General features: G+C 37.2%; 1 protein-coding gene and 1 pseudogene across 5 annotated transcripts in view; one reads left to right on the top strand and one right to left on the bottom strand.

The window, feature by feature from the left end:
* STRN3 (striatin 3) overlaps positions 1 to 27,599 on the top strand; it is a 114,818-nt gene that overhangs the window by 28,715 nt on the left and 58,504 nt on the right. The window lies entirely within an intron of this gene.
* LOC113623076 (uncharacterized) lies at positions 24,267 to 24,354 on the bottom strand (annotated as a pseudogene).

The raw sequence follows: 27,599 nt of genomic DNA, 5'->3' as shown, positions 1-27,599 counted from the left end.
TCAGAAACTAGCAAGATGACCCATGTGTTTAAGGTGGAGTGAAGTCCACGGGGGAAGAGTGGTGGGAAAGGATACCTGAGATGTAAAAAGGACCAGACAATTAGGACTTTGTTGGCCATCATAAGGATTTGGGCTTTTATTCTGGGTAAGATAGGTAGCCATGGCAGAATTTTGAGCATAAGTGATGTGTCTGGGTTTTTGTGGGGAGGAGTGCACTGGTTGCTGAGTTGAGAATAAGGGGTGTGTGTGTGTGTGTGTGTGTACGCATGTATCTCCCATGCTTACACAAGCGCATTGCACTTAGACAACTATATATTATGCAGAGTGTAAATATAAGGTCTATATTTCTTTAGCCAGGGGTCAAAAGTTGGATTTTAATACTCATTTAACTAGTAACAGGGCTGTTCAAAACCTGAAATCCAGCAGGAGGACAAATTGTGTGGAAGAAAAAATTATGCATATTTTTATCAGTGTGAGAAGAGAGAAGATTAATGAATGTTTAGAGGGGATGTTAAAATTGATAGCAACATTCTTTTTTTTTTTTTTTGGCCATGCTGCGGCTTACAGGATCTTAATTCTCAGAAAGGGATTGAACCCAGGCCACTGCAGTGAAAGCGCCGAGTCCTAACCACTGGACGGCCAGGGAATTTGCAATAGCAACATTCTTCATTTTAAAATATTTTTCTTTTAATTGGGGGGACTATAGAAAAGCCTAGAAAAGAAAATGAAAATTGCTTATCTCACCACCCAGAGATAACCATTATTAGTATTTTGGCATTCGGGTATGTATGTGAGAGTGATACTTTTAATGTATTTTTGCCTGAACTTGTAAATTGAAGTATAACATCCATTTAGTAAAGTATTCCAATTTTAAGTATATAACTTGATGAATTTTTACAAATTATACACCAATGTAAATACCACTCAAATCAAGATAATATTGCCAGTGCCCTATATGTGTCCACCTCGTTTTCACTTAGTCTCTCCCGCCAGCCCCTAGAAGTAACTACTATTCTGACTTCCACATCACAGATTATTTCGTCTGTTTTTACATTTTAACTAATTTTACGGTAAATGTCCAGATTTTTTTTTCCACTCAACATTGTATTTTCTCTTTTTTTTAAGCAGTGGTTTTATTTTTACCTTTTTTTTGAATTTTTGAGTTTTATTTATTTTTTATATAGTAGGTTCTTATTAGTTATCTGTTTTATACATATTAGTGTATATATGTCAATCCCAATTTCCCAATTCATCCCACCCCCACCCCCCCAACACCCCACCACTTTCCCCCCTTGGTGTCCATACGTTTGTTCTTGACATCTGTATCTCTATTTCTACCCTGCAAACCAGCTCATCTGTACCATTTTTCTAGATTCTACATACATGCGTTAATATACGATATTTGTTTTTCTCTTTCTGACTTCTCTCTGTATGACAGTCTCTAGATCCACCCACGTATCTACAAATGAGCCAATTTCATTCCTTTTCATGGCTGAGTAATATTCCATTCTATATATGTACCACATCTTCTTTATCCATTCATCTGTCGATGGGCATTTAGGTTGCTTCCATGACCTGGCTATTGTAAATAGTGCTGCAGTGAACATTGGGGTGCATGTGTCATTTTGAATTATGGTTTTCTCTGGGTATATGCCCAGTAGTGGGATTGCTGGGTCATATGGTAATTCTATTTTAGTTTTTTAAGGAACCTCCATACTGTTCTCCATAGTGGCTGTATCAATTTACATTCCCACCAACAGTGCAAGAGAGTTCCCTTTTCTCCACATCCTCTCCAGCACTTGTTGTTTCTAGATTTTCTGATGATACCTTTTCTAACTGGTGTGAGGTTGATACCTCATTGTAGTTTTGACTTGCATTTCTCTAATAATTAGTGATGTTGAGCAGCTTTTCATGTGCTTCTTGGCCATCTATGTGTCTTTGGAGAAATGTCTGTTTAGGTCTTCTGCCCATTTTTGGATTGGGTTGTTTGTTTTTTTAATATGGAGCTGCATGAGCTGTTTATATATTTTGGAGATTAATCCTTTGTCCGCTGATTTGTTTACAAATATATTTTTCCATTCTGAGGGTTGTCTTTTCGTCTTGTTTGTAGTTCCCTTTGCTGTGCAAAAGCTTTTAAGTTTCATTAGATCCCATTTGTTTATTTTTGTTTTTATTTCCATTAAGCTAGGAGGTGGATCAAAAAAGATCTTGCTGTGATTTATGTCAAAGAGTGTTCTTCCTATATTTTCCTGTAAGAGTTTTATATTGTCCACTCTTACATTTAGGTCTCTAATCCATTTTGAGTTTATTTTTGTGTATGGTGTTAGGGATAATTTCATTCTTTTACATGTAGCTGTCTAGTTTTCCCAGCACCACTTATTGAAGAGACTGTCTTTTCTCCATTGTATATCCTTGCCTCCTTTGTCATAGATTAGTTGACCGTACGTATGTGGGTTTATCTTTGGGCTTTCTGTCCTGTTCCATTGATCTATGTTTCTGTTTTTGTGCCAGTACCATATTGTCTTGATTACTGTAGCTTTGTAGTAGCCTGAAGTCAGGGAGTCTGATTTCTCCAGCTCCATTTTTTTCACTTAAGACTGCTTTGTCTGTTTGGGGTCTTCTCTGTCTCCATACAAATTTTAAGATTTTTTGTTCTAGTTCTGTAAAAACTGCCACTGGTAATTTGATAGGGATTGCATTGAATCTGTAGATTGCTTTGGGTAGTATAGTCATTTTCACAGTATTGATTCTTCCAATCCGAGAACATGGTATATCTCTCCATCTGTTTGTGTCATCTTTGATTTCTCTCATCAGTGTCTTATAGTTTCCTGAGTACAGGTCTTTTACCTCCTTAGGTAGGTTTATTCCTAGGTATTTTATTCTTTTTGTTGCAGTGGTGAATGGGATTGTTTCCTTAATTTCTCTTTCTGATCTTTCGTTGTTAGTGTATAGGGATGCAAGAGATTTCTGTGCGTTAATTTTGTATCCTGCAACTTTACCAAATTCATTGATCAGCTCTAGTAGTTTTCTAGTGGCATCTTTAGGATTCTCTATGTATAGTATCATGTCATCTGCAAACAGTGACAGTTTTACTACTTCTTTTCCAATTTTTATTCCTTTTATTTCTTTTTCTTCTCTGATTGTCGTGGCTAGGACTTCCAAAACTATGTTGAATAATAGTGGCGAGTGTGGACATCCTTGTCTTGTTCCTGATCTTAGAGGAAATGCTTTCAGTTTTTCACCGTTGAGAATGGTGTTTGCTGTGGGTTTGTTGTATATGGCCTTTATTATGTTGAGGTAGGTTCCCTCTGTGCCTACTTTCTGGAGAGTTTTTATCATAAATGGTTGTTGAATTTTGTCAACAACTTTTTCTGCATCTCACAGTCTCAGTTTCATTACTTGTGATCGGTCTGCTCATATTTTCTATTTCTTCCTGGTTCAGTCTTGGGACGTTATACCTTTGTAAGAATTTGTCCATTTCTTCCAGGTTTTCCATTTTAATGGCATAGAGTTGCTTGTAGTAGTCTCTTAGGATGCTTTGTGTTTCTGCAGTGTCTGTCTTACCTTCTCCTTTTTCATTTTTAATTTTATTGATTTGAGTCCTCCCTCCTCTTGATGAGTCTGGCTAAAGGTTTATCAATTTTGTTTATATTCTAAGAGAACCAGCTTTTAGTTTTATTGATCTCTGCTATTTTCATTGTTTCTATTTCATTTATTTCTGCTCTGATCTTTATGATTTCTTTCCTTCTGCTAACTTTGGGTTTTGTTTGTTCTTCTTTCTCTAGTTCCTTTAGGTGTAAGGTTAGATTGTTTACTTGAGATTTTTCTTGTTACTTGAGGTAGGCTTGTATAGCTATAAACTTCCCTCTTAGAACTGCTTTTGCTGCATCCCATAGGTTATGGATCATCTTGTTTTCATTGTCATTTGTCTCTAGGTATCTTTTGATTTTCTCTTTGATTTCTTCAGTGATCTCTTGGTTATTTAGTAACGTTTAGCCTCCGTGTGTTTGTGTTTTTTACGGTTTTTTCCCTGTAATTGATTTGTAGTCTCGTAGCATTGTGGTCAGAAAAGATGCTTGATATGATTTCAATTTTCTTCAATTTACTGAGGCTTGATTTGTGACCCAGGATGTGATCTATCCTGGAGAACATTCTGTGCGCACTTGAGAAGAAAGTGTAATCTGCTGTTTTTGGATGGAATGTTGTATAAATATCAATTAAATCTATCTGGTCTGTTGTGTCATTTAAAGCTTCTGTTTCCTTATTTATTTTCATTTTGGATGATCTGTCTGTTGGTGTAAGTGAGGTGTTAAAGTCCCCCACTATTTATTGTGTTACTGTCCATTTCCTCTTTTAGAGTTGTTAGCAGTTGCTTTATGTATTGAGGTGCTCCTATGTGGGGTGCATATATATTTATATTTGTTATATCTTCTTGGATTGATTCCTTGATCATTATGTAGTGTCCTTCCTTGTCTCTTGTAACATTCTTTATTTTAAAGTCCCTTTTATCTGATATGAGTATTGGTACTCCAGCTTTCTTTTGATTTCCATTTGCATGGAATATCTTTTTCCATCCCCTCACTTTCAGTCTGTATGTGTCCCTAGGTCTGAAGTGGGTCTCTTGTAGACAGCATATAGATGGGTCTTGTTTTTGTATCCATTCAGCAAGCCTGTGTCCTTTGATTGGAGCATTTAATCCATTCACGTCTAAGGTAATTATCAATATGTATGTTCCTATGACCATTTCCTTAATTGTTTTGGGTTTGTTTTTGCAGGTCCTTTTCTTCTCTTGTGTTTCCCACTTAGAGAAGTTCCTTTAGCATTTGTTGTAGAGGTGGTTTGGTGGTGCTGAATTCTCTTAGCTTTTGCTTGTCTCTAAAGCTTTTGCTTGTCTCTAAAGCTTTTGGTTTCTCCATCAAATCTGAATGAGATCCTTGCCAGGTAGAGTACTCTTGGTTGTAGGTTCTTCCCTTTCATCACTTTAAGTATGTCATGCCACTCCCTTCTGGCTTGTAGAGTTTCTGCTGAGAAATCAGCTGTTAACCTTATGGGAGTTCCCTTGTATGTTATTTGTCGTTTTTCCCTTGTTGCTTTCAATAATTTTTCTTTGTCTTTAATTTTTGCCAATTTGATTACTGTGTGTCCTGGCGGGTTTCTTCTTGGGTTTATCCTGTATGGGACTCGCTGTGATTCCTGGACCTGGGTGGCTATTTCCTTTCCCATGTTAGGGAAGTTTTCTACTATAATCTCTTCAAATATTTTCTCAGGTCCTTTCTCTCTCTCCTCCTTCTGGAACCCCTATAATACGAATGTTGTTGCGTTTAATGTTGTCCCAGAGGTCTCTTAGGCTGTCTTCACTTATTTTCATTCTTTTTTCTTTATTCTGTTCTGCAGCAGTGAATTCCACCATTCTGTCTTCCAGGTTACTTATCTGTTCTTCTGCCTCAATTATTCTGCAATTGATTCCTTTTCGTGTAGTTTTTATTTCAGTTATTGTATTGTTCATCTCTGTATTGTATTGTTCAACATTTCGTCCATCTTCTTGATCTTTGCCTCCATTCTTTTTCTGAGGTCCTGGATCATCTTCACTATCATTATTCTGAATTCTTTTTCTGGAAGGTTGCCTATCTCCACTTCATTTAGTTGTTTTTCTGGGGTTTTATCTTGTTCCTTCATCTGGTACATAGCCCTCTGCCTTTTCATCTTGTCTATCTATCTTTCTGTGTATGTGGTTTTTGTTCCGCAGGCTGCAGGATTGTAGTTTTTTGTTTTTTGTTTTTTGTTTTTTTTTTGCAATACGAGGGCCTCTCACTGTTGTGGCCTCTCCTTTTGCGGAGCACACGCTCCGGACGCGCAGGCTCAGCAGCCATGGCTCATGGGCCCAGCCGCTCCCTGGCATGTGGGATCTTCCCGGACCAGGGCACAAACTCGTTTCACCTGCGTGGGCAGGTGGACTCTCAACCACTGAGCCACCAGGGAAGCCCAGGATTGTAGTTCTTTTTGCTTCTGCTGTCTGCCCTCTGGTGGATGAGGCTATCTAAGAGGCTTGTTTAAGTTTCCTGATGGGAGGGACTGGTGGTGGGTAGAGCTGGGTGTTGCTCTGGTGGGCAGAGCTCAGTAAAACTTTAATCTGCTTGACTGCTGATGGGTGGGGCTGGCTTCCCTCCCTGTTGGTTGTTTGGCCCGAGGCAACCCAACACTGGAGCCTACCTGGGCTCTTTGGTTGGACTAATGGCCGACTCTGGGAGGGCTCACACCAAGGAGTACTTCCCAGAACTTTGCTGCCAGTGTCCTTGTCCTCACGGTGAGCCACAGCCACCCGCTGCCTCTGCAGGAGACACTCCAACACTAGCAGGTAGGTGTGGTTCAGTCTCCCCTGGGTCCTGATGCTCACACTACTTTGTGTGTGCCCGCCAGGAGTGGAGTCTCTGTTTCCCCCAGTCCTGTCGAAGTCCTGCAGTCAAATCCCACTAGCCTTCAATGTCTGATTCTCTAGGAATTCCTCCTCCCGTTGCCGGACCCACAGGTTGGGAAGCCTGACGTGAGGCTCAGAACCTTCACTCCAGTGTGTGGACTTCTGTGGTATAATTGTTTTCCGGTTTGTGAGTCGCCCACCAGTTATGGGATGTGATTTTATTGTGATTGCCCCCCTCCTACCATCTCATTGCGGCTTCTCCTTTGTCTTTGGATGTGGGATATCTTTTTTGGTGAGTTCCAGTGTCTTCCTGTCAATGATTGCTCAGCAGTTAGTTGTGGTTCCGGTGCACGTCCTTCTACCCTGCCACCTTGAACCAATCTCAACATTGTATTTTCTATTCCTGTGTTCCTTTTTTCACTTAAAAACAATTTTCCATGGTATTAATATTCTCCACCCTTAAGAGACATAACCAAATGCAACATGTGGACCTGATTTGACCAAAAAACCTTATAAAGATATGTGTATATATTTTTTTGAGGTATAGTTGATTTACCATGTTGTTAGTGTCAGGTTACAGCAAAAAGATTGTTTTAAATCTATAAACACACACACATACATGTATATTCTTTTTCAGATTCTTTTCCATTATAGGTTATTACAAGACATTGAATATAGTTCCCTGTGCTATACAGTGGGTCCTTGTTTATTTGTTTTATATATAGTATTGTGTATCTGTTAATCCCAAACTCCTAATTTATACCCCCCCTTCCCCTTTGATAACCATGAGTTTGTTTTCCATGTCTGTGAGTCTGTTTTGTAAATAAGTTCATTTGTATCATTTTTTAGATTCCACAATAAGTGATATCATATAATTTGTCTTTCTCTGACTTCACTTAGTGTGATATTCTCTAGGTTCATCCATGTTGTTACAAATGGAATATATATGTATATGTGTAATATTCCGTTATGTGTGTATACACACACACACACACACCCCCCACATCTTCTTAAACCAGTTTTCTGGTGATGAGCACTTGGTTGTTGTTAATAATGCTGCTGTAAACATTGGGGTGCGTGTATCAGAGTTTTTGTCTTTTCCACATATATTAACAGGAGTGGGATTGCTGGATCATATGGTAATTGTATTCAATATTTTTAGTTTTCTGAGGAACCTCCATACTGTTCTCCATAGCGGCTGTATCAATTTACATTCCCACCAACAGTGTATGAGGGTTCCCTTTTCTCCACACCCTCTCCGGCATTTATTATCTGTAGACTTTTTTTTAATTTTAAAAATACTTTACTGCTAAAAAATGCTAACCATCATCTGAGCCTTCAGCAGTGGTAGTAGTAACATCAAAGATCACTGATTACAGATCACCATAACAAATATAATAAAAATATTAATATTATTTAATTTTGTTAGCTGTGGTAATGGCATTTTTTCCCTGTAAACTAAATATTTGTTAGCAAAATATAGTGAAGTATTTTTGGGTGAAATAAGATATCTGAGAATTGCTTTAAAACATACCAGTGGCGTCACTGAAAACAAACTTGTGGTTACCAAAGGGGAAAGGTGGAGGGCGAAGGGATAACTTGGGAATTTGGGATTAAGGTACACACACACACACGTGTGTGTGTGTATGTGTGTGTGTGTATATATATATATATATATAAAATATAAACATATATATAAAATAAACAAGGGCCAACTGTGTAGCACAGGAAACTGTGTTCAGTATCTTCTTATAACCTATAATGGAAAAGAATCTGAAAAGTGTATGAATATATATGCGTATATATATACACATAAATAAAGTGAATCACTTTGCTGTATTCCTGAAACATTGTAAATCAACTATACTTCAGGTGAGGAGGTGAAACAAGACAATCATGCATTGATTCTCTTTGGAAAGGTAGGTATTGGATACAAGGAACGTGTTTGTGTGTGTGTTAGAAGCCTATAACATAAAATTTATCATTTTTCTAAGTATACGGTTAAGTGGTGTTAAGTGTATTCACATTGTTGTTGAGCCAATCTCCAGAACTGTTTCATGTTGTAAAACTGAAACTCTGTACGCATTAAACAACAACCCAGTTACCCTTCCTCAAGCCCCTGGCCACCACTATTCTACTTTCTTTTTCTGTGAATTTGACTACTCTAGATACCTCCTGTAGGTGGAATCATACATTACTTGTCTCTTTGTGACTGGCTTATTTCATATACTATAGTGTCCTCAAGGTATATCCAAGCATCAGAATTTCCTTCCTTTTTAAGGATGAATAATATTCCATTGTATTTATATACCACAGTTTGTTTATCCATCCATCTGTGATGGACACTTGGGTTGCTTCCCCTTTTCGACTGTTGTGAGTAGTGCTGCTATGAATATGGGTGCACAAATCTCTCTGTGAGAACCTTCTTTCAATTCTTTTGGATGTATACCTAGAAGTGAAATTGCTGGATCATGATAATTCTGTTTTTAATTTTTTAAGCAACTGGTGTACTCTTTCCCACACCTGCACCCTTTTACAGTCCCACAAACAGTGCACAAGGGTTTCAGTTTCTCTGTGTCATTGTCACCACTTATTATTTTCTGTTTTTTGAATAGCCATCATCCTAATATATGTGAGTTGATATCTCACTGTGGTTTTGATTTCCATTTCCTTAGTGATTAGTGGTGTTGATCATCTTTTCATGTGCTTATTGGCCGTTTTGTATCGTCTTTGGAGAAGTATCTATTCACATCCTTTGCTCATTTTTTAATTGGGTTATTTGTTGTTATTGAGCTTTCCCTGTACTATGTATTATCTCCACTGTTTTGTCAGGGAGTATCCAGAAGAGGTCTTCATAAAATTTTTTAGTGTCTATACATTGTTATATGTATTGATATATTCAAATACAGCTTTTTAGTGGTATTTTCTAATAAGGCCTTTCACAATATGGCTTCTGCTAACCTTTCAGCTTTATTTCCCTTGTATCTCTCCTCCTTTTTCCTCTTCTCCTCCCCCCCACCTCCCAGTTCTCCCAGACATACATGTTCCAGTTATACTTTGTTTCTCTAAACTTGTAAAGTTAGTGTATCCTCTTTCCCCTCCAGGCCTTCACACATGCAGTTCTCTCTATGTGGAATACTTCCTCTCCTGTTTGAACTCTCTTCTGCTCCTTTTCAGTCTAAAGTTTAGCTGTCATTTGCTCTGGGAAATTATCTTTGAGCTTGCAAGTACAAAGGCCTCCTATGTGGTGAATTTCCATTATCATAATATTCATTAAGCTGCATTGCACATGCCTAGTCTATTTAATGTCGGCCCTCCACGTCCTCAGGTTCTGTATCCATGAATTCAACCAACCGCACATGGAAAATGTTCAGAAAAAAAGTTTCCAGTTAGTTCCAAAAAGCAAAACTTGAATTTGCATATGCTGGAAACTATTTATATAGCATTTACATTGTATTTACAACTATTTACATAGCATTTTCATGGTATTAGGTATTATAAGTAATCTACAGATGACTTAGAGTATAAAGGACAGTGTATGTAGGTTATATGCAAATACTATGTTATTTTATATAAGGGACCTGGAACCAATCCCCTGAGGGATACTGAAGGAACGAATGTACTGTCTCTCTCACGGTACACTATAAGCTCTGAGAGTAGGGATTGTATTGGTCTAGTGCATCGTTGTATCCCTAGAGCCATAGGGGGCACTCAGTAAACAATTGTGGCAGTGAACACCAGTACCAGTATTACTTCGATAGATTTCTAATATGTATAGGGCACGCTGGGTAATAATACAAAATAGAACACAAGTTCTTGTTCAGGCAGCTTAAAATCTAATGGAGGAGAGTGAGGTTTCCTTTCCTCTTGCTTTGTCCTACTCTACATCACCTTTTAGTAGTGAGAACTACAGCCTGGTAAAAGATAAACTGTGGCACATTAAAAATTTTAAGAGTTTGGGCTTCCCTGGTGGCGCAGTGGTTGAGGGTCCGCCTGCCGATGCAGGGGACACGGGTTCGTGCCCCGGTCCGGGAAGATCCCACGTGCTGCGGAGCGGCTGGGCCCGTGAGCCATGGCCACTGAGCCTGTGCATCCGGAGCCTGTGCTCCGCAACGGGAGAGGCCACAACAGTGAGAGGTCCACGTATGCAAAAAAAAAAAAAAAAAAAAATTTTAAGAGTTTATTTGAGCAAATGTCTATTCAAATTGAACAGAAACAAACCAGAAGTCATAGGAGCACTCTGGACAGGAGCCAGGGGAAGACTTATAGAGAGGAGGTGAAAGTAAAGCAACTAAGTTATTAGCTTAGGTAGTAATTCCTTTATTTGGGAAAGCCTAGTTGACTGTTCGTATGGTTGTCCTTAGGTTTGATTTATTATTATTACTATTGTTACTACTAATATTATTGGGCTGTACTGTGTGGCATGTGGAACTTCCGGACCAGGGATGGAACCCTCGCCCCCAGCAGTGGAAGCCCAGAATCTTTTTTTTTTTAATAAATTGATTGATTTTTGGCTGCATTGGGTCTTTGTTGCTCCACACGGGCTTTCTCTAGTTGCAGTGAGCGGGGTCCACTCTCATTGCAGTGAGACCTCTCATTGTGGTGCACGGGCCTCTCATTGCAGTGACTTCTCTTGTTGCAGAGCACGGGCTTCAGTAATTGTTGAAGCACGCGGGCTCAGTAGTTGTGGCTCGCGGACTCTCGAGCTCAGGCTCAGTAGTTCTGGCACACAGGCTTAGTTGCTCCGTGGCATGTGGGATCTTCCCAGTCCAGGGCTCGAACCTGTGTCCCCTGCAGTGGCAGGCGGATTCTTAACCACTGCGCCACCAGGGAAGTCCTAGAAGCACGGAATCTTAACCACTGGACCACCAGGGAAGTCCTAGGTTTGATTTATTAACCTTTAGGCATTACAGGCTTAGGTTTTGGTTTGGCTATGTAGGCTTCTAAGGCATTAAAACCAACTCAGTCTAATGGCTTCCTTGTTTAATTTAACAGGGCTAAATGATGTGATCTTATCTGGTCAAAGGCTGATGAAAATAGAGCCTAGGACTATGTATTGCTAACTTGACCCTGAAGCAGCTGATTATACTGTGGTCAGCCTCCTTGACCTTCCCTGAATTCCATCCAAAGGGCAGATTCAAGCAGTTGCTTATGAGAGAAGGGAGGGAATGCAGAAACAAAGGAGCAGCAGTCAAGAACAATAGTGCAGGGTCCTGGTTCTTCCTCAAGGAATATATATAACAATACCTTTGAGTTCTTCTGTGGGAACTAAGGCCTCCACCCAGGTGGAGGATGGTAACTTCAGGCTGAGCACAAGATTCCTGGAACACTGCCCTATTACCTCAGCACCACCCAATCAGAAGAAAGTCTGCACAGAGTGGAAGACAACAGAGACTCTGACCCCCTCTCAAAATGGTTCTCCTTTTAAAAACTTTCATGGTCAAGCAGAATCTTCAGAGTTGGTTTTTGGACACGAGTCTACCTTCTCCCCAGGTTGCCGGCCTACTGAGTAAAGGAACTTTTCCTTTCCAACCAACACCCTGTTGAGTATTGGCTTTCTGAGCCGTGAGCAGCAGAGCCTGAGTGTGTTTAAAAAAACAAATAGACGGTTACTTCTTTAGCAGAGCTGGGTTTATTTGGGATCAGAAGAGAATTGCACTTCGAGGTATGTAACCATGGCAAGCCGTGCACATTCTAGGACTTTCTATATACCTGTCATATATTCATATCATTACTTTTACATTAGTTATAAAGATGTGCAACAAATTAAGCTATTAGAATTCCTAGTACCAAAATTGCATGAGCAGGGCTTCCCTGGTGGCGCAGTGGTTGAGAATCCGCCTGCCGATGCAGGGGACGCAGGTTCGTGCCCCGGTCCGGGAGGATCCCGCACGCTGCGGAGCCGCTGGGCCCATGGGCCGTGGCCCCTGGGCCTGTGCATCCGGAGCCTGTGCTCCACAGTGGGAGAGGCCACAGCGGTGAGAGGCCGCATATCGCAAAAAAAAAAAAAAAAAAAAAAAAATTACATGAGCAGTGCACTACGTTTTGTTAAATATATGAGTGGTTTTAATGAGCTAGTAAGTTACATGAATAATTTTTCCCCTAGAGATTTAAAAGGCACCTTTCTTTTTAAAAGATAGCTGACTTATTAACAACTAAGTTTTAATTCTTACCAAGGATTTTTCAGGAAGAAGAGTAAATTTAACCCTTTTATAAGCTTTCCTTGTGGGAAAATGAACTAAATTTAACCCAGGGTATTCCACAGAATTCCAGAGAACTAAAGCCCAAGGTATCTTCTTAGACCAACAACTGTGGTAGCTTTGGGCCATATCAGAGACATCCTATTTTGTGGAAACTTTTATTGAGTAATAGTGTCTTACTTGAGCTGTTAAAGGGGATTTCCAAAAGAAAATTGTTTTCTTAGTTGACATTCTTAAGGTTAGTTAAGTATATATTAGGGATTGTGTTCAGGGCTTTTTTCCTTGAAAATGTAAAATTTTAGGTTAAAAAACTGTACGTTGATTGGATTTAGTACTGTAGCAACAAATGTGGGCACAGATACATAAGACTCCTAAATTTAGGATCATTTCAGCTTATTCATGCTTAGTTTCTTAAATGTCTTAAATATTTTCTTAATTTTTGATCATTAATATACTGAATTAACATAGACTAGATTTAAAAATTACCAAATCACAAACACAGTTACTTAACCAAAGTAAATTTTTCCTTTATGCATGTGAAAAACTTTACATTTTCTTTAAAGAAATATCACCTACCATAGATGAATTACGTATTTTGAGATTCAGGAAGAAGCTGTATATATATATATGGTCACTCCCATATTTTACAGTTGAGTAAACTGAGAAACTGTAATTATGATTTCATTCATTTATTTAGCAACAAATATTTATTGAGTTTTTACATATTCCAGGCAATGTTCTTGATAATAGGAATATATCAGTGAACAAAAGACAAATATTCATACTTTAATAGAGCTTATATTCTAGTGGCATTTGTCTAATTGGTGGTAAAACAAAGACAATTGATTTGGTTTAGTAATCCAGTTTTCTTAGTATGAAGTTTGTTTGGGCTGACAAATAGTTTTCATCCTGCTTGCCAATTCATAGTTTTCTTATGCCACCTGGCGCCTAAGTTATGTTAAGAATTCTTTACTAAGGCAAAGTTATTGATGTCTTACTTTGGGTTTGGCCAGTCAGAAGAATGTTCATGAGCTGATCAGCCCCGCTGCCACCCTTACCTCTAATGTTGCCTTTAAAAAAACCCTTCCCTGAAAGCCATAAAGGAGTTTGGGTCTTTTGATGACAGGATGCCCATTCTCTTTGCTTGGTGCCCTGCAGTAAATGCTGTGCTTTACTTCACCACAACCCAGTGTCAGTAGATTAGCTTTGCTGTGTGTTGGGTGACTGGACCCAAGTTTGGTTCAGTAACAGTTTTGGAAACCACAAATGGACTGTCATCCAGAGTGGGCATCTTGCCTGTGGCACATCAGCCCCTGGCTGGTGGCAGCTCTCAGATCCTGTCCAGCAGCTTCCTGAACACACCTTTGTTTTAAGGGCAGCCTCTTGCTGTCGACCAGGCGTCACTGTCCATGGTGCTTCTGTGGTGAAGGAAACAAGGCTCTGGTCCTGGTCTGTAAGTCATCTCTGGTAATTGACAGAACCTCCGTGTGATTACACCAGGGTATTCTTTCCTATGGGGTTGCCTTAATTGGAAATTTCCTTCTGTGGGGAGGGGGAAGGCATAGGACTTGGTAATCTGGTTTTGAGTGGAATGCCACTTTAATTGGATTTTCCCTTCTGGTTAAGTGAGTATTATTTCATAGTGACCTTTAATCCTGTTTGAGTGTTTTTTGAAGCCTTATTGATGTTTTTAGCAAACTTCCCAAAGATCAAATTCTGATTGTTGCTCTCCTGATTTCTCACTAACTTTGGGATGCTCCATAGGGCCCCTGAAGCACTTCAGAGAGATATTAGACTAATTAGTTGGGATTACTTGATGTGTTAAGTTACATGGGAAACATTGTCAAATGAGTGGTAATAAACCTTAGGTTATTATGGGTAAATGTCTTAAATGTAAGTATTCCAAAAATAATGTAAAATTTCTAAAATTTGGATGTGTCTTGGTATAATATTATCAGTCATAATTCTAGTTATTATCTTAAAATGTTGCAGGTCACAACAATAACCAGGTTTCTTTGTGAATTGCGTTGTAATCAGATCTTTAACCATACCTTGAAAGTCTTTTGTCATTTGTAGAGTTTTACTCTGATGCTTCTGCACAAATGCTTCATCTTCAAGAAGTTTCATAGAAAGAACTTTTTGACAAGTATAGGTTTCTGATAAATTTCAAATCATACTGCTGAACTGGGTAAAAAAAAAAAATTAAAGAATTCTAATGGAAAACCTGATGGCTTCATGAAACCATTAACAAAAGACTAAGATAAAATATTAGTTACACAGGACTGAGTGAATTGGTTAATATAGTTATATAATTTTTATGGGGTTTTTTTTGAAATGTTACTGGCTTTTAATTTGTGTTCTCCAGATATAAGGGAACCTGTCTCCTTCAGCTCTAACTTAGAAAAATTTGGTAAATTATACCTTTGTAAGCAGAATTGAAACATTTATCTTTTCTCTATATCTGATTCCTCCAGAAATTGAAAACTCTTAGGTTCCCAGCAGCCTTAACAGGTGAATAAGGAAGAACACCTCCTGGCAGGTGCAGGAACCTCAAGATATTTTGGAGACCTCTGGAAGAGAGGAATTCACTCAGATCTATAGATACCACAGGCAGAATCTTGGGCAAGCCTTTGGTGTGGCTTTCCTGGCCTTGAGAGGCTTTTAAAGAATTCAATCTGAGACTCCTTATGAAAAGTTCCTGGATGGCCTGTTAGTGCCTCTGTGACCAGTTAAACAGACTTATTTTGTGATTAAATTAGTCTTAATTTGGCTATATTTGGTAGAAATGAAGGCAATTTTAGGGATAAAAATTGTTTCAGTGGATATTCTAGTTTTGTTAATTGAGGTCTGTTTTTACCGCCTTAGACCCACTTCCCAGTTAGCTCTTTGTTAAGTCACATAATTGTAAAGTTTAGTTGAATTATTAAAAGGACACTCTTAACTTTGTTTCTAAAGCTTATCGCAACAAACTATCTTTGGATGAAGATCAAATACCCCGTGATGTACAACCAGGAGATTATGCATACTGGGAAAGGCATAGTTTAAAGGACTGTCTCCAATCTAGAGAAAAGGATCCTTATTAATTACTCTTAGTTGGCTAATGCACAACGAAACTGAAGGAATTGACTCTTTAATTCATACTTCCCACTTAAGAAATTATGCCTCTGCAGTGGGCTGGGCTATAGAAAAGACTGTTGACCCCAAGTGACACCCACATCAGGATGAGAAGATGACAGCAGTGGTAAGCAGCTGATCCAGGAATCCAGACCAGGCCTGTAAGACCTATCCTACTAATTCAATTGAATTGATTACCAAATATTTGTCTCCCTTATCAACACTGAAAGTTATTGTTTTACTTCACAGCATACTGGTGGCCCCAGTGTTTAGGATGAAAAGAAAATTTTCTAGTGAAGTTGTCACAGAGTATAACTACTCATAACATGTATTGCTGCTTGCTTTAAGTCCGCTGCTAAAAGCACATGTACAGTGTTTGTGTTACAATTTGGTATAATTGATAAAATGTATAGACTACAAAATGCTTCTCTATTATCATAGGTCTGAGCTTGTTCACTATGTCTGATTAGTTTTCATCCAATGTGGATAACTAGGTAAATACATGCGCGCGCGCACACACACACACACACACACACACACACACACACACAATTAGGCCTAGCACCAAAGGACGTGATGGACCCAGAGGAAGCAACAACCATCCTAGCATCTAGGAACAAATATTTTGATTTATGGAAAGATTTGCAAACAAAAGGGGAAATGATAGAAGAAATTTTCCCCCATTGAGGTATGGGGAAATCTTTCTGCCTTTAACATCATGATTTAACTTAAAGTAGAATAGCCTGTTTTGTGGCCTGTCAGACATATGTTGTTCATCTCCTTTAACCATTAAGGGGGGGAAAATGCATTTAGAAATCAAAACTGAGTAACTGTGGTTCAGGCATCCAAGGTAGGAACTTGGTGGCCATTATGGACATGATTTTAGACACATTTCTGTTTAGCTGGGAACTTGCATTTTCTGAACTGTGTTGGACTCAGGGATGGCACCAGCTGTTCTCAAAGCAGTGTCTGCTGGCACCTGCCAGCTGCAACCTTATAGTTTCAAGATCTCTTGTAATTATTAAATTTTTTCTTTTATAATAGTAACAAATGAGACAGCTCAAGCCCTAGCTTCCTAGCAGGAGGCGCTAGGTTCTTTAGCCAGAGTATTACATGACAATAGAATTGTTAGATTCTATTAGATTTAGATTTTTAGCAGGAAAAAGAGATGTGTGTGTAGTGGCCAGTAGCTCCTGTTATTTATATGTTAATACCACATCAGAAGTTAAACCTACTTAGATATAATTTTATATCTAAGCAGCTGGCTACCTGGCAACAACAAGTCTCCCAGATAGACTGATTTTCAGGCTTATTCTTGTGAATTCCTCAGGGAATGAGATCTATTTTCTGAGATTTATTTAAAGTTTGGGTTTTCACTCTTCCTCTTAATTCTAATTGGGTCTGTTGCACCACAGTGATGGATCAAGGGACTAAGATCTTAATCATGCAAGATTCAGATCCAAGACTTGGAACTCGGGAATATCTCTAACTCATGGTCCATTCCCCAAATTGAAGGAGGACTATGCCCCCATTTCAACAGGAAGTAGCCAGAGTGGTTGTTGCCCCATTCCCGTAAAGATTGGGGGAAAGTTAAAACAGGAGTAGGGAATTGAAACTGAGTCCCCCTGCCAAAATTTATGATGAACGTTTGTATCCAAAACTTTATTTCCTTTCTTGTCCTGCCCTTGTTTCCCTCAGGATTGAGGAAAATCAAAGAAAAGGGGGGCGTTGAAACTGAGCAGTACCTTTCAGGACCTTCCTAGATTCAAAAGCACCTCTGTGTCCCTTGTTCCTTGTTTATAGAAAAAAAAAGGCCTTAGTCTCCTAGCCTTACCCAAGTTCTAAAGAACAGACTCAAGTAGTTAATGACTAACTAGTATATGACTCTGTTATTAGAGTCACAGGCCTCCTAGTTCCTCCTGAAGGGATATAGATAACAATCTAATGCATATCTTTGAGCTGTTCTGCATCCATTTGTGGAGAGGGGTGATTATATGCTGGACTCAAGCAGTAGACCCCAGATTAGTTGGAACCAGAAGGTTGAGGATTGAGATTCCTGAAACATCACCCTGTTACCTTACCACCAACCAATTAGAAGAGTGTCTACAAGCTTGTCAAACACCCTGCAACACTCACCTCTGATGTTGTCTTTAAAAACCCTTCCCTGAAAGCCACTGGGGAGTTCAGGTCTTTTGAGCATGAGCTGCCTGTTCTCCTTGTTTGGTACCCTGCAGTAAGCTGTGTACTTCTTCACCACACCCATTGTCAGTAAATTGGCTTTGCTGTGTGTTGGGCAAGTGGACCCAAGTTTGTTTTGGTAACAGCTATTTATAGTCTTTATCCCACGTACTGAACACTCATATACTTTGTTGTATTTGTTTGATTTTGTTATTGCTGCAAGTTGCATTGGATAAGGTTAAGTAATTTGTGGTACATACATTTTAGTAATAATTTCCAGAACACATCTGGCCTAAAGGATTTTAGTAAAGGAATGTGGACCCCTACTAATGAAAATCATACTACACAACTAAATGTCTTTTTCTCACATTAGCAATCTCAAGATTTGTAATGATTTTAAATAACTTACCTGATCAGTATTGCCTTAATTGATTACTAAAAGTACTTTAAGAGGAAGAATAATAAATTAAGCTATTCTTAAAAACTTGCTTGTAAAATTATTTTTTATTATTTGTAATTACTTATTTTCATTATAAACTTAGAAATATCTCCTGGTTTAAAAAAGTGGTTTCAAGAAACATACCAGTCTTGAGAACAAAAGTTTGCTCTCCAATAATAACAAGAAAAAATGTTTTTTTCCTCTAATTGTAGTCATGTGAAAGCCATTTTGCTATTTTATGATAGAACCGTAATCTTTCATTTAAGTCAACATTCTTTTGTTACTGGCTTCCCCAAAGAATCAATCTTGTCAGCAGAAAACAATGAAGCAAATAATAAAAGGTGAAAGTCACTTACGTAGAAGCTTTTCCCGCTTAGTTTTTTAAAAGTTTATACCCAGCCATATTCTTAAAAGAATTTCATTCTCTTTTCAAAGATACATAAATAGCAATAAAATACGTTAGAGGAGTAGAGTCCATTTATTCTTTTGGTTTCCTAGCCTGGTACAAAATAGAATGATTGAGGAAAGAGGGAAGCTTGTTGCCAGTACCTCAGTAGTATAGAAAACAAGCTTGACCAAGAGAGTGAGTGGGAAGACTCTTTTTGGTAGAAGTTTTAAGTATATTGGTAAGAAGTGGTTCTGTGCAGCTAAGGGGATGTGTCAATTTATTATTACTCTGCAGGTTCTAAATCAGTGCTATTAATACCATATTACTGGCTTTTGCAATATTTTAGTATTTTTATGAATTTGTATTGATGGTGGTGCAGTGGTTGAGAGTCCACCTGCCGATGCAGGGGACATGGGTTCGTGCCCTGGTCCGGGAAGATCCCACATGCTGTGGAGCGGCTGGGCCCGTGAGCCATGGCCGCTGAGTCTGCGCGTCCAGAGCCTGTGCTCCGCAACGGGAGAGGCCACAACAGTGAGAGGCCCGCATACCGCAAAAAAAAAAAAAAAAAAAGAACAGATTTTAAAATTGGTCAAGATGTCACTAAATGTGTTTCTATTTTTAAAAAATTTTTTTATTGTTAAAAATTTGTTGGGGTTTTTTTTTTTTGGCCTCTGCGTGGCTTGTAGGATCTTAGTTCCCCGACCAGGGATTGAACCCAGGCCACAGCAGTGAAAGTGTCAAGTCCTAACCATTGGACTGCCAGGGAATTCCCTAAACGTGTTTTTAGAAAGTCTATTAAAATGGTTTATAGTTTTATACCTTGAAGGGGTAAATTCTTATGTTTATAGAAAATGGGCTTATACCTGGAGCTTTATGCTTTCAAATGCCAGATAAATGAGAACTTACTGAAATACAGGTTTTATAGTTAAAAATTTAAAATCTTTTATGCTTTAAGCCAACTACTACCATCTAAAATTACATTGAGATTTTAGAGGATGGTTGCGGTATTTCTGTTAAATTCTGTTTTAGACTCTATTATAAAGAGCAGAAATAAAAATAAAATAAAGGTTTTATTTGCCTCTGGAAATCTTAGTATTTTTTGTTTCTTTTTTCCCTGTAATTGTTAGCAATATATAAAATAGGAAAATGTTATTTTTATGAAAAATGTTACAGGCTATTGCAAGCATGCTTTTTTATTTATTCTTCTTGAAAAGCCATATACTTTTTTATTTAAATAAATTTATTTATTTATTCATGGCTGCATTGGGTCTTCGTTGCTGCACAGGGGCTTCCTCTAGTTGTGGCAAGCGGAGGCTACTCTTCATTGTGGTGCAGGCTTCTCATTGCAGTGGCTTCTCTTGTGGAGCACGGGCTCTAGAGCGCAAGCTCAGTAGTTGTGGCACACGGGCTTAGTTGCTCTGCAGCATGTGAGATCTTCCTAGACCAGGGATTGAACCCGTGTCCCCTGCATTGGCAGACGGATTCTTAACCACTGCGCCACCAGGGAAGTCCCAGCAGTATACTTTTTGAGTGTACCTTAAGTGGGGAACTGACTGCTTGTGTTACCAGATGGTTATACAAAATTTTCTGTGCAGTTCCAGTTCCTCAACACACTGAATTATGAAGCTGTGTGTTTGTGTATGTAAAATCTAACCTCCTTGGTTATTTCTGATAATTAGCCAGCTTTTGAAACCTCTATATGTTACGAATTTTTCTTGTATTTTACATTTCAAATAAAATTCCATGGGTCAGCTGACTCTGTATTTATACCTTAAGTTATTTACAGCTGAACTTGCTTAGCCCAAAATATTTAAGTGCTTAGAATAGAGTCACCTGTATAATTTGAGTTTATCCGTAAGGGGAGAGGTTCCTAACATTTGTTGAGAGCCTACTATTTTAAATACTAGTAATATGAATTTATTAGTAGTTGCTATAGCCTGATTTTGTCTTTAATTTGCTTCCAAATCTGAAGTATTTAACACTATCTTTTTAAATTCCTTGCATGTTAGTTTGCTCCTTAATGATGTTGTCATTTCTGAATATATGTTTTTAAAATAAGCTCTGAAGACTGTTTTAAAATAATTAGATAAAAATTACCTATATCCAGTGTTTGCATTCAGTTTAAATTTTGTTTAAAGTAAGAAGAATCTTACAATAAAACATTTTGCTAAGTAATTTATTTGTTTTAAGCAAAATGTTCTTATTTAGAAATATTGGAAACTACAGTAATTGTGAAATACTTTAGGTTGATAGTATTAGCTGAATCAATGTTGGATGTTTTGCACTGGTGACCTCTAGTGGTCTTGCAGTTAAAAAAGTTGTTCTGCTGTCAGTGTCAAGTAATTTTTTTAGATTTTCATGTGATAATCACCTACTGATTGTTGAATAACTCAGATGATAAAATATAGCCCTAATGGGTACCTTTATCTATATTCAGAGGAAGAAAAGTTGTCTTAACAATAAAGTTTTGTTACTCTGAATTAACTGAGATTGGATATGGAAACAAATTTATAAAAAAGCTCATTTCTGTCTTACACTGTGTATGTAGTAATGAATTTCAAGTTAGTTATCTACTCAGTTTTATACTTTTGAAGTCAAATAATTAAAAACATTAAAATTAGTTGATTCTGGCAAATAAAAAATGAAAATTTATGGTTCTTTAAAAAGTTTATCCTTTATTGAACTTACTACATATTCCATTTTTGAACCTTTTTCTCTTCTTAACTAAAGGACCTATGTCTTTGACAATATTTTCATAATAAAAATATACTTCTTAAATCTAACTCTTAAGAGTGAGATTAATTTTTTAAATTTTTAAAAATTGTGAAATATAACTTACAGAAGTGTGTAAAATATAATTGCACAGGTTAGCGGTTTATTATAAAGAGGACAACCATGATATCACTCTTGGAGAGGTCAAAAAATAGAGTACTGCCTAGAAGCCTTAAAACTTGCCCCTTCCAAATCACCACTGCCTCCTTCCCTCGTAGGGGTAACCATTATCCTGACTTTCTGTGTAATCATTTCCTTGCTTTTTTTTTTTTTAGTATGTTACTATCTAAGTGTTCATTGCTTAAATGTATTAGTTTAGTTTTGCCTGATAGTGAAGTTTATATATATCAGTAGATTGTATAGGATGTTGTCTCTTGTGTCTTGCTCTTTTCCTCAATGTTATATTGGTTCATCTTTGTTGTTCGGAACCTTAGTTTGTTCATTTACTTTACTTGGTAGTATTTCATTGTACTAACATACGACAATTTGTCTGTTTTCTGATCTGATGGTTATTTAGATTGTTTGCAGTTTTTGGCTGTTATAAAAAATGGTTGTGGGAATATTTTACATGTCTCCTAGTAGGCACATACATACATGCATTTCTGTTGGGTATGTAGCTAGGAATATATGGTTTTAATGTATTTATATCTTCAACTTTAATAGATAATACAAAACTTTCCAAAGAGGCTATACCATTTTATGGTCCCGTAAGTCATTTATGAGAGTTTCTGTTGATTCACATCTTCCTCAACAAATAGTATTATCAGATTAAAAAATTTTTAGCCAACCTGGTGTTGTGTTTATTGTATTTTTAATTTGTATTTCTCTGAATACTAATGAGGTTGAGAACTATTTCATATCTTGATTGGCCATTTTGGTATCTTGTGACCTGGTATTGTCAGTCTTTTTACAATATTTCTATCAGGCTGTTTTTTGTTGGTTTTTTTTTAAGTTGTATACGTTTTGGGGGAGCAGATAGGAATTATATATATGAGCCCATTCTCAGGTATATGTTTTGCAAATTTCTTCTATCTGGTTTGCCTTTTCAAAGAAAGATATTTAAAAAATACTTTTTAAAATTTGTGCTAAAAATATAATATTTATCATCTTACCTGTTTTTAAGTGTACAGTTTAGTCAAGTGTATTCACACTGTTGTGAAGCAGATCTCCAGAATTTTTTCATCTTGCAAATCTGAAACATTAAACCCATTAAACAACAATTTCTCTTTCCTCCTTCCTCCCCACCTTGTAACTAGCATTCTTTTTTTTTTTTTTTTTCCTGCCACATAGCTTGCGGGATCTTACTTCCACAACCAGTGATCCAACCAGTGCTCTTGGCAGTGAAAGCACAGGGTCCTAACCACTGGACCGCCAGGGTATTCCCCTCTACACTCTGTTTCTTTCAACTTGACTACTTCAGATACCTCATAAAAGTGGAATTATGTAGTCTTTTTGTGACTTCCTCATTTGACATAGCATGTCCTGAAGGTTCATTCATGTAGCATGTGACAGGTTTTCCTACCTTTTTAAGGCTGAATAATATTTCTTTGTATATACCACATTTTGTTTATCCGTTCATCAGTTGATGGACAGTGGTGTTGCTTTCACCTCTTGGCTGTAGTGAATAGGCTGGCTGTGAATTATGGGTGTGCAATATCTTTTTGAGACCATGCTCTCAATTTTTTTGGATATATACCTAGAAGTGGAATTGCTAGATTATATGTTAGTTCCATTTTTAATTTTTTGAGCAACCTCCATACTGTTTTACATTATGGTTGCATCATTATAATTCCACCAACTGTGCACAAGAGTCCCAATTTCTCCACATCCTCACCAATGCTTGTTAACGAACACTTTGTTTTGAACAATTTTAGATTCACAGAAAAATTGAGCAGATAGGACAGAGCTCCCATATGTGGTGTGGCACTGCTGCCTGCCTCCCCTCCAGTTTCCCTTTGTTATTAATATCTTGCAATAGTGTGGTACATTTGCTACAATTAACCAGTTCTCATACATTATTATTATTAATGTTTGTCCATAGATTAAAGTTCATTCTGTGTTGTACTGGCTTATGGGTGTTGACAGTTGCATAATGTCCTGGATCTACCATTATAGTACCACGTAGAACAGTTCACCGTTCCTAAAAGTTTCCTGTGCTTCACCTGTTCATCTTTCTCCTTACCCCCAAATGCTTGGCAACTACTGCTCTTTTTGCTGTCTCTAGTTTTGCCTTTTGTGGAATGTCATATAGTTGGAATTATACAGTGTGTCGGCTTTTAGACTGGCTTCTTTCACTTAGGAATATGCATTTAAGGTTTCTCCATGTCTTTTCTTGGCTTGATAGCTCATTTCTCTTTAATGATGAATAATATTCCCTGTATGGATGTACCAGAGTGTTTATCCATTTACCCATTGAAGGGTATCTTGGTTGATTCCAAGTTTTGGCAGTTATGAATAAAGCAGCTACAGACATTCATGTTCATATTTTTGTGTAGACACAGGTTTTCAGCTAATTTAGATAGATACCAAGGAGCATTGTGTTTTCAGTTTCAATTTTCAAATTCCAGTTATTCATTGCTAGTATATATAGGAAGGCAGTTAATTTTTGTCTTACTTTTGTATCCTCTAACCTTCCTATAATCGCTTATTGGATCCAGGAGGTTTTGGTAATTCTTTAGAATTTTCTTCATAGACAGTCATGTCATCTGCAGTGTCTTATTTTTTCCTTCTCAATGTGTGTACTTTAAAATTTTCTTTTTTAAAAACATGGAATACTTCATGAATTTGCATATCCTCCTTGCTCAAGGGCCACGCTAATCTTTTTTTTATGGTTCCAATTAAAATGTTCTTTTCTTGTCTACTGCATTGGCTAGGACTTTGTGTATGACGTTGAATAAGAGTGGTGAAAGGGGATAGCCTTTCCTTGTTCCCTGTCTTAGGAGGCAAAGCATCTAGTTTCTCACCATTAAATAGGATATTGAGCTGTAGGTTTTTGGTACATGATCTTATCAACTGCAGAAATTCCCCTCTATTCTTAGCTTGCTGAGAGTTTTTGTCATGAATCAGTGTTTGATTTTATTGGATGCTTTTTCTGCATCTATTAATATGGTCATATGGTTTTTCTTCTTTAACCTGTTTAACCAGTTAATGATAGATTACATAAATAGATTTTCAGATGTTAAACCAGCCTTACATACCTGAAATAAATCCCACTTGTTACATGATTCTTTGTATATATTGTTGGATTCAATTTGATAATACTTTGTTGAGGGTTTTTGCATCTGTGTTCATGTTCATGAGAGATAATTGATCAGTAGTTTTCCTTTCTTGTGACATCTGTCTGGTTTTGATAGTAGGGTAATACTGGCTTTATTGAATGAGTTAGCAAGTGTACCCTCTGCTTCTATTGCTTAGAATAATTATAGAGAATTGGTATCATTTCTTCCCTAAATGTTTGGTAGAATTCACCATTGAACCCATCTGGGCCTGGTTCCTTCTGATATAGAAAGTTATTAACTATTGGTTTAATTTCTTTAATATCAATAGATACAGTCCTATTCACATGATCTCTTTCGCCTGTGTGATTTTGGTAGATTGTCTTTCAAGAAATTGTTCCATTTCATGTAAATTATCAAGTTTGTGGGCATAGAGTTCATAATATTCCTTTATTATATGTTCAGTGTCCTTGGGATCAGTAGTGATGATCTTTCTTTCATTTCATTTCTGGTATTAATTTGTTTTTTCTCTCTTTTCTTGGTTAGCTTGGCTAAGAAGTTAATCAATTTTATCGGTCTTTTCAAAGAATCTTATTGCATTGATTATTGGTATATTTTCAGCTTTATTGGTTTCTGCTCTAATTTTATTATTCTGCTTGCTGTAGGTTTATAATGCTATTCTTTCTCTGTTTGCCTAAGTTGGAAGCTAAATTGTTGATTTTAGATCTTTTCTAATATATACATTGACTGGTGTAAATTTCCCCATAAGCACTACTTTTCCTACATTAAATGTGAATTTAAAGCCAATTTGAAAAGCTGTCAGAGTGGAGAGCATGTTTGTATGATTTCTAATTCTTTATATTTGCTGAAAGTGTGTTTTCTGGTCCACAGTGTGGCCTGTCTTGGTGAATGTTCCATGTGACTTTGAGAAGAGTGTGTATTTCTATTTCTCTAAGAAATGTCACTGGGGGGAATTCCCTGGTGGTACAGTGGTTAGGACTCCATGCTTCCACTGCCAGGGGCACAATGTGGCCAAAAAAAAAAAAGAAAGGGGAAAAAATATGTCACTGGGGTTTTGATAGGGATTGCACTGAATCTGTAGATCATTTGGGTAGTGTTGATATTTTAATAATAGTAAGTCTTCCAGTCCATGAACATGGAATGTGTTTACACTTATTTCTGTCTTTAATTTCTTTTCTTTCTTTTTTTTAATATTTATTTATTTATTTTATTTATTTGGCTGCTCCAGGTCTTAGTTGCTGCATATGGACTCTTCCTTGCCGTGTGCAGGATCTTTAGTTATGGCATGTGAGATGTTCAGTTGCAGCATGTGGGATCTTTAGTTGGGGCATGTGGGATCTTTAGTTGCGGCATGCAGGATCTAGTTCCCTAACCAGGAATTGAACCCAGGCCCCCTGCATTGGGAGCCCAGAGTCTTAACAACTGGACCACGAGGGAAGTCCCTCTGTCTTTAATTTCATTCAGCAATATTTTTTGATTTTCATTGCACCAGTCTTTCACCTCCTTATTTAAATATTATGTTAACTAAGTATTTTGTTCTTTTTGATGCTTTCGTAAATGAAATTGTTTTCATAATTTCCTTTCATGATTGTTCACTGATAGTGTATGGAAATGCTATTGATTTTTGTGTGTTGACTGTGTCCTGGTATTTTGCTGAATTTGTAGTTGTAACAGACTTATGGAATTGTTTGGGTTTACTACATATAACATCATATCATCTGTGAACAGAGATAATTTTACTTCTTCCTTTCTAACTTAGATTCCTTTCATTTTTCTTGCCTCATTGCTCTGCTTATGACTTCCAGTACTATGCTGCACATGAGTGTTAGAAGCAGGCGTCCTTGTTCTGATTTTTGAGAGAAGGCTTTCAGTCTTTAACCATTGAGTACGACGTTTGTTGTTTTTTCTCATAAATGGCTTTTATTATGTCATGAGAGTTTCCTTTTATTCTTAGTTTGTTGAGGTTTTTTAATCAAGAAAAAGGTGTTCAGTTTTGTCAAATTCTTTTTCTGCATCAGTTGAAATGGTCATGTGTTTTTTATTCTGTTAATGTAGTATATTATATTAATTGGTTTTCTTATGTTGAGCCATCCTTGCATTGCAGGAATAAATCTCACTTGGTCATGATTTGTAATCTTTGTAATATGCTACTGAATTTGATTTACTAGTATTTTGTTGAGAGTTTTTGCATCAGTGTATATAAGAGATACTGGTTTTCTTGCAGTACCTTTATCTAGCTTTGGCTCTTGGCACAGTGCTGGACTCATTGAGTTAAGGAATGTCCCTCTTAAATTTTTTGAAATGTTTTAGAAAGATTGGTGTTAATTCTTTAAATGTTTGGTAGAATTCACTAATAAAGCAATCAGTCTAAAGGTTTTGTTTGTTGGGAGATTCTTGATTACTAATTCAATCTCTTTACTAGTTATAGACCTTTTCAGATTTTCTGTTTTTTTCATTATTCAGTCTTGGTGGATTTTGTGTTTCTAGGTTATCCAATTTGTTGGTGTACAATTGTTTGTAGTACTCTTATAATCCTTTTTATTTCTGTAGAATTGGTTGCAACGTCCCCACTTTCATTTCTGAGTTTAGTTATTTGTGTCTTTTTTTCTTAGTCAATCCAGGTAACGGTTTGTCAATTATGTTGATCTTTTTGAAGAACCAAGTTTTGATTTTGTTGATTTTTTTTCTGTTGTTTTTCTCTGCTTTATTTTATTTCTATGCTTTAATCTTTATTATTTCTTTCCTTCTGCTAGCTTTAGGTTTAGTTTGTTCTTTTTCTGAAATTCCTTAAGTTGTAAAGTTAGGTTGTTGATTTGAGTTCTTTCTTGCCTTTTTTTTTTTTTTTTTTTTTTTTGGT

This window comes from Aethalodelphis obliquidens, unplaced genomic scaffold (assembly GCF_003676395.1).
Source record: "Aethalodelphis obliquidens isolate GAN/ISIS:26980383/991018 unplaced genomic scaffold, ASM367639v1 scaffold10, whole genome shotgun sequence".
NCBI lineage: Eukaryota > Metazoa > Chordata > Mammalia > Artiodactyla > Delphinidae > Aethalodelphis > Aethalodelphis obliquidens.
This window is presented reverse-complemented; position numbering and strand designations above follow the sequence as displayed.